Consider the following 17,115-nt stretch of genomic DNA (forward strand, 5'->3'; position numbering starts at 1 on the left):
CGTTAGACGACCAAGATAACTTTGATCATGGCAACGACGGTACATGTTTTGAATCGGTTGTAGAAAAAGTGCTTGTAATAGAAGAGCTGGAAACAGAGACCTCTACCCTCTATTTGAATAACCAGATAGTAGAGCTTGAACAACAAGTTCATGATTTGGAGGCATTAAACCAGGTCATGAAGGAGCAGACCTGACATAAGCAAGGAAAGGTAGAGTTGGGAGAAGAGGTCAAAGAACATAAATGTCAAGTGAAGGTATGAAAGTTTCGAGCTTCTAAATGCTACAAGAGCCTCAAGAAGGTGATCAAACAACTTATGAAATCTCGAGGTAAGAAGACGAAGGTAGTGAAAGTAGTGATCAATATCAAAGCGCAGGATTGAAATATGGCTCCCTATGTTGAATATTTTTGCAACAGGTAAAGGTTGTGTGAGGACACACAACAACTTTGGGATGGGAGGATGTTAGTAGGCCGAAATGCTCTATTTTTACCCCCTTCCTATTACAAAACCACAATCATTAACCTCTGTTTATCTCCATAAACCTCCTCATTCCTACATTAGTCCAAGAATACTGTCTATTCATACATAAAATTCATATTTCATGTTTAAGGTTTATTAGGTGCTTAATTAATCATTTTAAATAGATTTTGTGCCTTTAATATTTCTTGTAACTTATGTTTACTTTCATAAAGTATTTGATAAGCTAAAGTATTAATCATTATACTAGCTTGATCTAGTGTAGGTAGATTCCTGCACTGCCGGCAACTATTCGTTCTGTGATCTCCGCAATAGCTCGATCACTTCACGTGGGCATCTTGGTCCATTTCGTCCAGTTCAGTTGCAGTCATCCTAAGTTGAACTCAAAGTGGAGGATAGTCAGGGATATCGCTGAGGATTAGGTCTACGACCAATGAATAGTTCGCACCTCATTATAGCCGCTGACTTAATTTTGTAATTTTGTTTGTTATTTTGTTTCAGCCGAAAGGCTTGATTTGGAATGGCTGTGTAATTTTTGGTTACAGCCACAAGCTGAAGGGTTGTATAAAATATAGCTTTCAGATAGAACTAGGTTAGCAAGTGATAGCGATAGCAGTACAATTGTAATTTTTGGTTAATTTGTAATCTTGTTGTCACCCTCGTTTTGGTTGGACTTGAACTCAAATGTATATTTGCTGATTGGAATTAATACAAGGAGTTGCGCCATGATTTTCTCATTTTGTGTTTTAATTCTTCATTGATATGTTATTAACGTGCTAAAGGTTTTCGTTTCCTAAAACGGGAAACGAGCTAGTTGGCTAGGGCCCAGCCAACCCAGCTCGTTTACCCTCTTTCTTTCATTATCTTAAAGGTGTGTTAACTTTGTTTATTTGAAGAAGCATGGTTTGAATCTTAATTTCATTCTTGCTTACACATTCTTATTTATTTCATTAAAACAATCAAAGTGTGAACAAATCCGTTGTGTGAAAGTTAAGTTGAATTACTTTACTCCCTGTAATTTCCTTTCTGGTTTTCTTTCACTTGGATCGTGCAGTTAAGATTATCCATGCACCAGTGCATGTAGGATTCTGCACTCTAGTTTGCTAGTTTATTTACAACAAGTGTTTTATTCTTTTCCCTTTATATGATTTAATCTATTTTTGCAAAGTAAGCATTCATCATCAGAAGGAAGCATTTCTAATATTAAAGGTTAAACTTCTCAAGATTAAAGATGACTTCATGAGATAAGAAAAGAACGTTGTTGCAATATCTTAATTTATGACTACACCTCAAGATTTAAGGAAAAGGATTAAAAGTAATATGAAATATTATAGTGAACCATTTCGAGTTAGATTTGATTGCATGCAAAACCATTTGACTGAAGAAAGTCTTCTTTAACTTTTGAAGATTGTTTTCATCTTAAAAGTTTATTTCTATTTGCGAGATTCAGTTGGTTAAAGCATTCTTTTACGTGTGCAAGTTATTTCAGATTTTTCTCGCATTTGCAATTATTTTTATAGTTAACATGCTCTTTTATTTTTCCCAAAAGTAAATTGGAATACTTGGTGTAGGAAGCTCTGTTATGGTACAAGGACCAATGTCTTGTTATAGGAATAGAGTGTTCCAAGGCTTGAAGTTTAGAGCCCCTACATGAAGACACAAGTCTTTAGTATAAGTGTAAAATATACTTCTTACATACGTTCTGTACATGTACTAGTGCAAGCGGATTGCAAGAGTACAAGAACGACCGTTTAGTGTGAAGGAAAACCATTTAGAAGGCAGATCTTTTCAAGGGCCCACTTGTTAAACTGCCATCACCTATACTGAGGACAAACATAGAGTTTTACTTCAACAGTTAAGATTGTTTACAATAGTGTGAAAGTTCCTTTATTTTATTTCTTTTCAAATTCATTCTTTTACATTCTAGCACTAAAATTACTTTGGTGTTAGTTTCCTTTGAGATTTTTCTGTTTGATTTTGCAAGATTTCAATTGAGAAGTAGGAATAGAAATAGGAAAAGTTCATACCACTTCTGGAATTACTTGTAATTCGTATCTAAGTTTACGAAACCCTCGGGTTGACAATCAAGTGTTGAAGGAACTTTCTTAAGTGCAATTCCTGCACCCAACAAGCAGTTAAAGATTATATAAAATGTTTTCCAGAAGACAAAACACCTTTGAATTAATGTTAAATTAATCTTGGGAATGAAATCATTCAACCAAATTTTCCTTCACTTGAGTGATTACAGAGTTTGAAATATGTTGGGTGAAAAGAGGAATTGAAAGGAGTTAGGGTTTTATAACTTGGGCTTTCAAGAATCAAAGGTTTAAACCCTAAGACATAAAATCTGAATTATATGAGGAAAGAATGAAGATTTTGAAACAATGGAGATCCCTTTAAGGCTTCTTTGAATAAGATCGCAGGTATTTTCTGTAACTTTTTAAAGAAACATAAATAAATATGCATTTCATTTAAGAAGGCCCGTTACAACCATACACTTTCTTCCTAAGAAGAAAACATAATATTCACATGAGAAGTAAACACACACATGTTATAATTCATCACAAGATCGGGAGTCAATCTGGTTTACTCTATTAATCTCTAAGGAAGCCTCCTCATTACCCAATTAATCAAAATTTAGAGTCTCCGAACCCCTACCAAATGTTCATCTCAAACTTTTATTCCCTCCTAAAGCTAACTACCAAATCAGAATAAGCTATAAAATTGATTTTCCTTCGGTTACATACCTATTTTGTTAAAAAAAGGTTCATAATAAAATTAGAATGTTTAAATGAATTTACTATCACATATATAATAATAATTAGGCCGATAGGCCTTCCTTTGGAACAGACTTTCGTCGTTCCTTTGGCTCTCGTGCTGACACGTGGCATTGGATTCTGAATGGCTCCTTTGTTCCTCATACTGACACGTGGCATCGGATTCTGCGAGGGAGTGGTTCTGCGAGGGAATGGCGGGTCGTGTTAACTTCCTGCAGTTATCTTCCACCTTATGCACGACGTTCAAGACTCGCAGCGCTTCAAGTTGGCCAAGCTCCAGGGGAATTTTTCCAGTCAAACGATTAGAAGAAAGATCCAAGATCTGCAGATTATGCAACATACCCAACTCCTTCGGAATAGAACCGTTGATAAGATTCACCCGCAGTTGAAGTGCTTGTAGCTCTTTAAGCTCACCAAATTCGGGCGGAATTCTTCCAGTCAGACTGTTACCAGAAAGATTGAGAGTGCGTAGTAAAGACAGATTGCCAAGAGACCGAGAAAGGGTACCTTCCAAATTGAAGCAATAGAGGTCTATGGCGACTACCCTTCTGCTGTATTTTCTGCAGCAAATGCCAGACCAGGAGCATATATTCTCAGAATTGTCGGCCGTCCAGTTGGAGAGCTTCTCCAGTGGATCCGACGTGATGACCTTCCGGAACGACAAGAGAGCATGGAGGTCCCTTTTCTCGTGGACGTCTATTGATGATAAATTGAAATCAGGCTCCTCAGCCATGCGTTCAGAATCGGAATGACGTTGAAGTGAAGTTAATCCAGGGGGCATGGTGTCATACACATATTGATGGGCATGGGTATGGGAATTATATGGCTTAGACATCGCCGCAGGCAGAGAGGCAAGCATGCACAGAAGCAATAATATAAGAAGAAAAGGAAAAGCATTGTGATCCATTTTTCCTGATTGGATTTGAGTGTGTTTCACACCCTTGAGCTATATATATATATACACCATGCGCAGGTTTTCATATGAAGTCGACACAGCGAGTTTTCCACGATTGATGGGGAGTATAGATGAAAGAAGAGCGCGCCGAAATTATTTAAGACGACAGCCCTACTATTTTTCTGGGCTTGTATGCCCCAGTCCAGTCAAGTCAGTCAGCCTCTCACCTATATTTTCACCTCTATTTTTCCAGTTCAGTCAAGTTTTTCGGCCGCCCACTTTACGATGTTCACAGGTATTTAATAGAACTGTTCTCTGTTGTATGAACAAAGAGTATTCAAGTACGTGGTCCACTGCTCTTTGTTTTCGGTTTTATGATTCAACCAACAACTTTTTTTATAAAGAAACACGTTTCTCACTTTAGATAGGTCGATGTTTACAACAACCTATTAGGGAAATTTTCATTCAGCTCTTTAATTCTTTCTATTAGTGTTGATAGGGTCAAAATCTGCATATTGTTTTTTATCATTTACCCAGTTGGTGACTAGCTCTGTCTCTCCCAGTATCTGGATTTCAGCAGTACCTTTCTTACTTGTTAAATTTTCCAGTATCGAAAATGCACTTAACTCTGCCCAGTAGTTGGTACCTTCTGCCAATGCAGCTTTGAAACAGAAACTATGGTTTTCCTTCAGAAATAACACACGTCCAGCACCACAAATCCCTGGAATTTATGGGAATTTTATCTCTCATGCATTTCAGATTCATATTTGCAATTAAAATAGTAGATGAGGATAGTTCTTGACAGTAGAGGTGTTTTCTTTATAATGAACTATTTCTTTTATTCTGGGCTCTTTACATGCTTGGTGATGCATGTTAGAGTGCCAAGTATTGTGAGTTCAGTTATTTTAGTTTCATATTGTCTAGATATGGCTCTTGGGCCTTTACTCCTTGGATTTTAGAAGTGCTATCATTTTCATTTTGGAGGACAGGTTTGTTCAGTTGACATTCTTTACTGTAGATTACAGCTGCTGGCTTATAATGTGGATAAGTTTAGGTCCTGTTCATCTTTTTGAAAGGTAAATGAAATGGTGTCATTGGTTGCCATCTGAAAGTTTTTTATCTCAATTGGATATGTTTCTCGAATGAGTTCTAGAGTTTTACTACGCATTGGTGCTAATATGTCCTGACATATGTAATATCATTAGGGTCTAAGATTTGATAAGTCCTACATTGTACAAAAGAGTTCAAGAAGTTGGAAGATATCACAAAACTTTTGTTTCATGAATAGGATAGTAGGAAGTTGCTCATCTAATAATGCACTGCCATAAAATTTAGCAAATACTACTTTGATTAATTCTTCCACTGATTTCTCGGAAGTCATTATTCTGAACTTTTATTTAGATGGATTCTCTCCCACAAAAGTTCAAGATTGTTAGTAAACCCACATGTTAGTATTTGCACCATGTCATACCATGTGATCCTATTTGTGATTGATGTGGGATCTATGTTGTCATGGGAAATACTATTGAAATCTTCTGAGTTACTAGGACCATAAGGATTTTTTATATTAGATCCAAACTTTGTTTGGCACCATTTTTCCATGCATATTAGAAAGGTTTTACTACTACATCATCCTTTATAGATCTAGGAGGATGATTAATAATAGAAGACTCAAGGAAATCAATATTCAATGTTTTAATGAAAAACGTATTCAAATTATCTACATTGTCTTTCAAATTTTCAAATTGAGATTTCACTAAAGAGGCATTTTCTTTTGCTAGATCAGTAGCAACAATTACTTTCTTGCAATTATTTAAGTTGCTTTATAGAGCATTTTGAGCTGCAAATATCTATGTTTTTCTCTTCCATAAGTAGATTTGGTAAATTTAGGAAATTGAGAATCCATTTCCTTTATTGTATGAGGAGACAAGGATAAGGATCTTTCTCCTTTTAAGATTCTTTGTAGTCTGTGTATTTCTTTTAAAATTAGACCAGAGTTTTCATTAAGCTCATGGAATGACCTTTTTAACTCCTGTGTTCTTTCTTCCATCTCAGTGGATTCTACGTGTCTACCAAATATATATTGTTTCATTTCAAGGATATCTTGTGCCATATCATCAAGATTTTGTGTTAAACAAATATCTTGGTCATTTGACTAATTTTGCAGGCACAAAAGATTTTGAAGCTTAACTGTATTATTTTAATAGCTCAATGGAGACCGCATTCGTAAGTGTTAATCTGAAAGCAGTCATAAGAAATAAACTAAACCTTGATGCCCAAAATCACAATCCTAAAATAATCTGATAGCCAGCACAGCCGAACTTCATAAGATAGTATGGCCAAGGTCTACTAAATTTAAGGCATCCACAACACGCTGCATTTTCTGTTCTCTAAAGATGAATTGTTTTTCCATTGAATGCAGTATACCCCAGAACAGAAACTTTGTACACAAACTACATGATTTCTCACAGCTGTCATTTTCTGCAATCCAGTACATGGTCCACTGCTCTGTGCTTTTTGTTGCTTAAATGATCTGTGTTTTGCAATACGAGAGAGCAGGTTGGGCTCTAGAGCCCAAATGGCAAGATTCCTTCTACATTAAACAACAAAAACATGTCAGCATTTTACCCTTCCATCACATTCACAAACTTCAGTTTTATATCATTTGGATGTTCAGCTTTCGAAGATGCTCCAGACACTCACAATGGGTTGCACACTGCTATTACTCTGTTTTCTAAAACTCTCAATTGCTTAGAAATTTGCAGATATGGACATAAATCCAATTCCAATATCAATTTACCATGTCCAATAATCTCAATTCATAACTTTACACAGACTTACAAGCAGAATAGCTCCTGTTCATCACTTTACACAGATTACAACAAGCATTGCTTCAAACGCACCAAATGCCCAATCTCTCAGCTATACAACAGATTATAAATCTATAAAGAATTTAGTTTTACTCCACCCCAATAAGGTGTGGAATGTTATATGCACAAGCCAGTACAACTGTTTATAGTTCATCACTTGAGTTAATTGCTCAATGCCATGATTAGTGTGAAATGGATGTTATTGTTAAGATGCTATGCTGAAAGAGCTCACTTTCTTTGGTGTTGCAACCACAAGTGGAGCTCCTGGAGAATTTGTAATAGCAAATTTGTCATGCATAAATTTGCTATCCACACTGGATTCATCTTTTGGAACAATCTTGTAGCAATAACATCTTTTTAGCCCATTCTGGCCCTTGTAACACACATGTCGCTGTTTTTTACTAGCCGGAAGTTCCAGATGACAGAAAATTTACCAACAGTGGCAACTAGATGCCACTCCTGCCTTCCACTCTCAGTAACCTGCAGTGATGAAGAGAATAGATGTCAGAAATTAGTACACTTGAAGAGCTAATAAAGGTTATATTGCAGGCCAACGGTCCTGTAAGGTTCAATTGCTACATGTTATGAAGTTGAAGTCATTTTTTGTGTACCTTATCCCTTCATAGACAATTGCTAACTTTTAATACATTATTATTTGTTTATAGTGGTGATATTCAAGAAGCATATGGCCAAATTTTTGTGTATCTGTAAGGCCATGTTTGGAATTTGTGTTTGGGAGAATCGAATGTAGTGGAAGTTAGAGATATAGAAACTTTGTACAGAAAATAAATGATTTCTCACAGCTGTCATCTTCTGCATTCTCTGATTATCGCTACTTATACTCAACATTCAATGGTTATGGTCAGCTGTTTGATGTGGAGTAGTCTTTTCATGACGGTACAGCTCCAACACTTCCAGTGTCGAAATTGGTTCGCGCTATTTCTCTTTTGAAAGGATATACGCAGATTACATAATTGATCTTAGTTAATTCGAATCTATATTATCTGGATTCGTAAGCCCAAATACAAGACCTAATTGCTTTTACAGTAATTTGAATCTACAATTCCTGGAGTAGTATTTGGCGATTCTGTGGTTATCTCTGTTCGCAATTTCATGACTAAGCGTTACTGCTATCTACAGATACTTGTATGGTGTGATGTTAATAATTATTGCAGACAAGTTGGTTATACTACCAATTGCATTCCTTATTTCACAAGATTTCCCAAAATACTTTGAAAAATATAATACATGAATTTAAAATCGGTTTCAAAATTTTAATAACGTTAATGTTTTAGTTGTAGTGTCAACGTTGTAATTTACTTTTTACTTAAAAAAAAGTGTGTTGCCAATAATCTTAGTAAGTATGAACGCATTCTACACTTACTATATTGATATGAATGGTTTGGTTTTGGTTTTGTTCTTTTAATATCAAATGTACTGGTACAGGATGGTCAACGTGGTTATTGCCTTCGTCACTACTCAACTTTATATATGCCTGACTATCTATAGAACTCTCTTCCTTTTACTAATCCTATCGGCCTCTCTTTGTACCTTTTGGGACAATTGCTAGTATATACAATATTAACTCATTCCAATAAAATGTCCCACGTCGTAAGACTTTATAATATAAACCTTGACCCCTTTTATAATTTTATAATGCACTTTTCAAATTACAGTTTGGTTTTTGAACCTTAAATGAAAATATATAAGCTATATTAGAAGTGGGGTAGAGGTTGTGTGGGCCCCCAACTGTCATCACAAATACGTTAGAAACGATGAGTGGTTGCATGAAAACTGGAAACCACTTTACGATGGGTGCCTTTGGTGGTTTCTAGAATAATGGGGGTACATGTCGCATTCAACCCTAATCGTAGATTTTCCAATGGACTGTTTGACCAAACCGCTTTTCGTCCAAACTAGATATCGAATAATATGGGTTGTCGATTGCTTCGCTACTTGCAGGAGGATTAATCGACTTGCAAAGCATTATAAAAACCCGTTCTCTCAAATTTCATAATTTCTAACACCCAAGTTTGAAGCAAATTTCTCTATCAACTGTCCAATTCAAATATCTTTCGCCTAATGTTTTTCCAAATCATTAAATTTCCTTCCTCTTTCTTTTTCTATCAATAATTTCTCTGGCCAATTAATGTTAATGCTACTCATTGGACTTTACACAACCCTTCCACTAAATCTCCCTCTTGTACAAACCATTAGATGATGTGAGTTCTCTTATTATGATGCAACATTTAGGGACATCACTTGTTATCATAAATTTGGCCGGATTGTAATGAGTCAAGCCTTCCCTCCTATAAAATTTAACTTAATCATCAATAGATGCATTATCATAATTTCTAGCAATTTTGTTAGCCTCAAATTCTTTAAAAACATCAAAGTATATACAATGTCGAGAAATAAAAAAATATCGCTGCTTCATTATAGAAATCCCTTGAGAATTTGATATGGATCAACTACAAGCTCCAGATTTCCATTGGGTCATAAAGGAAAACAAACATTTGGAAAAACATGTGGGGCAACAAATGGTACTCAATGTCATGGGGGCTCCCCTCAATGAACCTCTAACATATCATGTGTGTTCGTGGCATACTAAACAATAACCTTAGTTTGAATACATATTGGAAAATACCTCTATAAATCACATTATTTAACCCCCTACCAATATGAACCCAATACACCTTCCCAATTTTAAAAACCCCTAGTTTCACTATATATTGTAGGTATCCATTTTTTCATTAACAATTTTATACCCCTTTATAATTTTTCATTAACTTTGAGCTCCATTTTTTATACCTGCCAATATAAAAACCCTTAACCCCCTATATATCCCCCAATATATTATGTCATTTTCCCCTTAAAATATATCCCCAAATATGAGTGCACATGGTATGGTATTGCTCCCCTAGTGAACCCCTGTGTTGAATGTAAAGTCCCTCAAAAAAATTCTTCATTTCTAATACAAGCTCCAACCTTCGATTCAGTTTATCACCTATATTTTGATGGTTTATGGTGTCTTGGGTATATAATTCCATTTCCATTGTCCTCAAATTTTGTGTATCTAGCACAACCACACTATGATTTGGATGCCTTTTGATCATAAATAATATCAAGTGAGGATACCTTTCATATTCACGAGGAGTTTGGACGTTACCCAAAATAATGTCAACTACAATAATTTCTTGTCCATAGTAGATATGCACTAGTGCCACTCTTATATACATGGCCTATTAGATTGGTCATCCTACATAGCTAAGCCATCAATGCTTCTTCACATCAAAATTCTAAAATAAAGGTTCACATAAGGAAAAATATCATCCTAAAAAAGAATGATTTTTTTTAAAAGCTATGTTGTACATTGTACCCTTAAACACAATGTCGATCTCCAAAATATTTTCTTCACTGGAGAAAATTGAGGACATCAAATTATATGATGTGGAACACAATAAAACCTGTTGGATTCTAACTGGATGTAATCATTTTCTCCTTCATGAATAATTGGGCCAAAGTACAACAACATCCCAAAACATCCTTCATTGCTCTAGGAAAAATCAAGTTCATGTATTAGAAAAAGGAACTAGATGTAATGGATTAGATGTTCACTAGAATAATTTTATGACTACTAGAATATAGTTAACACCATTATATATCCTCTGTTCAAAGGCAAATACTCTGTCAGAATTCTGCTTTACAACCATTGCTTCCTATAAGACATGGCTAGCAATGAATTTGCGATAAGATAAGTTTTGAAATGATCACTATAATCACCAGGATGCTTCATTAAGAGAAATCATCCAAACCCCATTATATATGCAAAAACCTTATTTTTAATAATAAAGAGAGGCTTCATAAGCTTTCTAGAGACTGAGAAAACCTAAGCCTTATCTTTTCTTTGAAAAAATGATGGGCAAGCCCAAACTCATCCTGGGTGACAAAAACCTAGTCATAGGATGATTTTTAAGTTGTTGTCAAATACAAACTCCATAATAATGCACAATAAACAATAACAAACTTTATCCTGGGACAAAAAAAATTCGTGCAAATTTTGGTTACAACAAGGGTAATACCAACTACACCCTATTATTATATTATTTTCTCTTAACTACATAGTGGACCTATTTATTACCCATAAACTATCAAGTAAGAATATTCCATGATTATGACCACATTACATTCATTATTCCTTTGGGTACCTCCCTAGGAACCCCATATTATCCTCCCTAGATACATTATAGTCCATTCCCCTTCACATGTTTTATCTCAAAACATGAGAGGAAGCCATACTATGATTTGCTAAGAAATACATTCAACTAGTACCATGCCGAAGCATACATCCATCCTAGTGAAATGTGGACATGGATTATAACTATGGAATTTTTTCCTCTGTATTGATTCCAACTACTCCTTATGTTCCATGTCTTCACAACACTATTCATTCATTTCTTTCAAGACTCCATGCACCTCCATACAAGTTGCATTTCTATTTCTACATTGATCTAAGTTTATTGATGCTCATTCCCTTTCTTTCATGATTGTTATTTCTCCAAGTGGTGTGGGAAACGATATACAAAAACTTTAGACATCATTCCTCTTTCTTTGACTCTTTGACATGTGCATCTTTTGTGTCACTTAGCTTTTTATATTCTTCTTCTATTTTATGCCATTCTTGGGGATTTTATTCATGTACTTCTATAAGATTTTTGTAGTGTTCCTACTAGGAAATATTTAGTTGGGAAATAAAATTTTGAGTCTTAAGGTTTCCTTTAAGTGAAGAGCTCCATCAAACAAGTCATGAGCATATTGTCGTAGGTGTAGTATAATTTTTCCCTAATTATTGTGAACATACAATGATACATATATAGATAAAACCACTTTGGAATAACAACTAATATCCCATGAAAGACTCAGAAAATGACATGATTTACTAATGAGAGTTGTAACATTAACTAACCAGAAGTGGCATGACCACCATGTGAAAACTCAAGAGATATTTTTTTCAATATACATAGAATGTTTTCTTCAAACAATTTGAGAGAAAACTAGAAAGACATCTTTAGGGAAAAATATGATATTTATTAGAGTAAAATTCAGAATTACAATGTCATGGAGGGAAGACACCTGGAATGAAGCTTCAACTGATGAAATAGTTTGATAATTCTTAAATACATAGGATTAATCACCTAGTTTCTACAAAAATATGACAGTGAACAATTCAACCTTCTTGGTGTCATTATGCTACATGATTTCCCTCTTTTATATTTGACCTAGATTATGATGGAAATAAACTTCAGTCTAAGTGATAAATTCTAGATCTGGACTTGAATGTGAATATATATTAGTTTGAGCTCTCTTGGTTCAAAAAAGGGTGTTTAGACTAGCCCTTAAAACCCCTAAAATCAATGCCTTCATGATCTGCTCAACCTCTGGACTTAATGCATATAACACAACCTTCCCTTTTAAGTGATTCAACCCTCTTGAATGGTAGGTTTCAACCCTTGGAAAATTCCGAAATTGATTGTCAAGTGCTTGGAGAATTTGTGAAAGAACTTAGCCACCCTTAATGATAAGCTTAGGCCACCAACAATGGGAATCAATTCCTTTTTTGTAAATTTCCGAAGATGGAAATTTTAGCCCTTAGAGAGAACTAAAAATTGTTTGTCAAGATTAAGTCAATTTGGCCCTCCATATGTACCACAAAATTGACCTTACTTAAGTAAGTATTTTCCTCCAACCTTGGGCATAGATAAATTATTTGACCTCTACAAATATCAGGTTCTTGGCACTATGCTCTTCATAAATGAAATCGAGGATGCAGTTGTGATTTACATGGAAGCTTTGCCTTGTATTCTTGGCAAAACTACTGAGCCCTTGGAGACTATGTAACCTTGCAAACAAATAAAATTATAATGTTAGAGCCTCCTACAATAATTAATTCAAAGAGGAATATTTTTTGCAATAAGCATAGTGGAATGATCTAAAATGATCTTCCCTAGAGCTAGCTAGGGTAGCACTGAAAGTCAACCAAACTCAATTATTGAGTTTCATTCAAAACTCTTGAACTCGCTTGAGCTCCTTTCAATTGTCAATTAGATAGATAGAATAGAATAAAATGATATTGGTCCCCTCTATTTATAAATCTCTATTGAGCCGCCTTCTAGCTTCTATATTCTCCTTTTCCCCCATTATTTTATTGGAGGGGACCATTTCCCACTAGGAGACTTTTGATTCCATTTTAAATAAATTAATCATTTGCCTCCTTTCTCAATAAAATATTGTTTTTTTGCCATTCTCCAATAAAATAATGATTTTCCTCCATCTTGCAATAAAATATTATTTTTCCTTTATTCTCCATCCTCCAATAAAATATTAATTTTCCATCATTCTCCACTAAAATAATACTTTGTCTCCCTTCCCCAATAAAATATTACTTTTCTACCATTCTTCATTAAAATAATAATTTCCACTTTTCTCCTACAAAATAATATTTTCTCCTTTTTATTTGATATCACAAAAAATTGGCAAAACTCCTTAGTGAATTTTTCACTCACGAAATTTGGGAACATTACAGTCTTCTTTGCCAAAAAATTCTTGTCCTCAAACAATATGTTGTTGCTCCAAAAGATGGCCTAGCCAATTCCAGGGTCCAAAATGTGCCACTGAACCACTCCTCACTGTTGAGCATCCTTCCATATTGGTGACACTCCCCATGTCAACAATGAACCACTAAAACCCAATGGAATATTTGAATGATCTCCCCTTGTAGAAACCATCTCACCCCTAGGGGTAGTTGAACTGCCAAATCCTGTTATACCTGAATCCCATGCTAGTCTTAGAAGGGTGCCTCCATGATGACACTACACCACTCTAACTATGATAGACTTCCATTGTGCTTAGACTTCATCCTCCCCTCGTGAAACCTGATGGTGAAATATATTTGAATGCCAAGCTCATCCTACCCAGACATCTCCATGATGTCAATGTCAACCCATCCATTGCCAATCTTGGTACTGAACAACAACGAGATAAATCTACCTTGCGATAAAATGGGGGTCTCAACGATCTCCCTTGCATTAAACCCAAGGTGAAATAGAACACCCTCTCCCATGATATTTCTCATCACAAAATGGAGTGTCCTATCAATCAACTAGATCCCTGGATCCCATAGCCATACTAGAGATCCATAAATCCAAAACGTCCATGCCTATTGTTGTGATCTACTGCTAGTTGTTGGGTTCGTTCAGTGCCTCATCTCCGACCTTTATATGTATCCAATAGATGGGCACAAGCATCGGGAATTTGTCCCACATATGCAAAATTACTCTGCTTCTGCCATACCACACAGTGAAAGTTACTACCCCAACTCCTGATGTTGCACCCAATCACTACTTGGAGACTAGATACCCTCCTAGAGATGAATTATACCATCCCTTGTACCTCAAGCTCACATAACACCTCGAGCTATCTTGCCAAAAGTATACCATGCATCTCCCTTACAATGACCTCCCTAAGTGTGAACTCATGGGTGGAGCATACACTACCTCTACAACAAACTAGACACTCCCCAAGCATGTACTTGTTAGCTCGTGCCATGACTAAATGTCGCCATTGAGAAGTCTCTCCATAGATACTCTAAGTCCTAACTAACTGTCTCGAGTGAACCACCCGTGTTCTGCTGCTTACAATGAAGGCATCAAGGGACACCATCCAACTCCTCTATGCCTCCAAATAATGTGGAAGTGAGACAAGCACGTGAGTCCACATGGATACCAGCAAGTGATGCTCATTCACATCCTCGTAGATTCTAGGTGAATTATACCCAATGGCATGCCTATTTTTATTATGAGGGGGTCTCCTTGGAGGTGATGCTCCAAAATCCCAATGGGTAGCGTTGCACATCACTACATACAACCAAGCATCCCTACACTCCCCTTCATACAAACATGTATTTTTGTGCTCCGTGGAACATGACTGCACCCAATTTCACACCTCTGTCCACTGTTGGATACCACTATTAGCTACCATGTCATCATGAATCAGTTGTAATCCCCCCTGTGTTGAAGCAGCCGTCGAGCCATGCAAAAAATACAGGTGGTGTGAATTGCTCCTCTTACTCCACATGGCAAGCCCACACATCAAGACAAACCACCGTACACCTCTGAGCTCCCACTGGTTGTCACTATCTACTATGCAAGGGAATCCACGATGACGTGTGTCATATATCCTCATCTGTCCTAGTAGACCTAAGTGGACTAACTCCACAAATCCTGGGGATCATCGTTGTTGTGTTGATCCTTGATGGCTCCTGTGCCCAAAAAATCAAATGGAGAGCACCATCTCCTTATAATGCCGTATCCCGTGGACTGCTTATGCCACCTCCTTCGACAAAATCCTGCCAGAGTGTGCTAATCATCTTGTGACTCCATGAACAACCAACATTCTCAAACAAATCATGGAGTCTGTTTACTTCCCTATTAACATAACCCGTCACTAATGCTGATGGAGATTCGAAAGTGTGTGTATGCTTAGTCATTAGATTCGTCAAACTGCCAATACCCTCACTAGCCATATCCATGATGTGGTGGGGAATCCCACCCGAATCCCAAAAACTGTCATCTTATGTGTCAAGTATATGGTAGGAATCCCCACTTAGATCCCAATGCCAACATGGGCCTCCAGTATCCCTAATTTCTAGAATCTCCTCCCGAGCTTCACTCCTGACTACAACCATCTCCATAAATCTAGCCCACAATCAGATAACAACTCATAATATCTCACCATATAACCCCAAGGGTAGGGTCGAATGCATGTGTGCCCACGCCCGTAACAACTCCAACCTGTGAATTCTGCGCTCCATCCAACTTCTCACAATCCTAGTCAACACATAAGATCTGTCTAGGTAACTCTGCCTTCCTCTCTCCAAAGCACAAACATAACCTAGTGCTGTAATCCCCATCGATATATGCTTAAAGAGAACTACTTTCTGAATTTACTACAACTCTTCTAGTTGCATGTGCATCTGTCTGCTCCCTATTGATGGTTGGCCCAAAATATGAGTGCCCATCCTCATCCGCCATGGACTCAACACGAGTCATTAGCTGCCCCACCATAGGTAGCTCATTATGCATAACATCCTCATCAAGCTCATGCCCCTCTATGTGCTCAAATATGCTCTAGTGCCTCTCATCTGGAAGAATTGAGCCCACACTAGATGATTTGGCGCCCGCTTATACCTCATCGATGGCTGGTCCCAAAGAAGAATTCTCACTCATCTTAACTATCTCTATCTCTTTATCCCTCATAGGGCTCTCCAAGGGAGGAAGATTATAGTCCTCATGATGTATATTTGAGCCATGATTCTCCTTGTGATCACGCAATTTAATGGGTGCCTCATGTGTCTCTTTGTCAAGCATGGCCCCTTCAACAAAATTTTCATCTTCTTCCTTGATCCACCTCATCATCCCTGCATAATTTCACTAAATTCCCACTATTTTGTACATGTCTCTTAGTTGACAAAACTCCCAAAATGAGAGAGACACCCAAAATTTCATGAGTTAATGATTGGTATGCCTTCCAATTTGCTGCCAATAACTCCAAATCAATTGTTATCATTTCTTTCCATCTTGATGCATCACCCATAATTTTAGACATAGCGGATTTTTTGTATAATTAAGAATGGTCATGATTCCCAATTGTGGTATGAATCAGTTTCTCCCCCACATCAATCATTGTTTGTTGCATCTTAATCATCTCATTCAAGGTTACTTCCATGTTGTTTTATTTTAGGATTTCTTTGGATCCCATGATTTCTTAGCTTTTTATTTTTGTCCTGGAATTCTTATTCTTGTCATCACTTGCCTTAAGGTCCTCAACTGGCCAAGATCATTCTTTGATACCATTGTAGTGTTCCCACTAGGAAATATTCTAGTTGGGCAATAAATTTTTGATTTTAGTGTTCCCTTAAAGTGAATAATTTCATCAAACAAGTCATGAGCATGCTATTGTAGGTGTAGTTTAATTTTTCCCTAATTAGTGTTAACATACAATGATACATATATAGAGAAAACCACTTTGGACCAACAACT

At 36.5% G+C, this 17,115-nt stretch overlaps 1 long non-coding RNA gene across 1 annotated transcript; it reads left to right on the plus strand.

Annotated features, from left to right (window-relative positions):
- The first annotated feature begins 3,496 nt into the window (after positions 1 to 3,496).
- Positions 3,497 to 5,392, plus strand: LOC149248324 (uncharacterized). Its single transcript, XR_016265717.1, has 3 exons — positions 3,497 to 4,358; positions 5,138 to 5,224; positions 5,354 to 5,392. It is a non-coding gene; the product is annotated as an uncharacterized LOC149248324 (long non-coding RNA).
- The last annotated feature ends 11,723 nt before the right edge of the window (positions 5,393 to 17,115 follow it).

This window comes from Pinus tabuliformis, chromosome 7 (assembly GCF_031772625.1).
Source record: "Pinus tabuliformis cultivar Carrire ecotype Pingquan chromosome 7, CPIR1, whole genome shotgun sequence".
NCBI lineage: Eukaryota > Viridiplantae > Streptophyta > Pinopsida > Pinales > Pinaceae > Pinus > Pinus tabuliformis.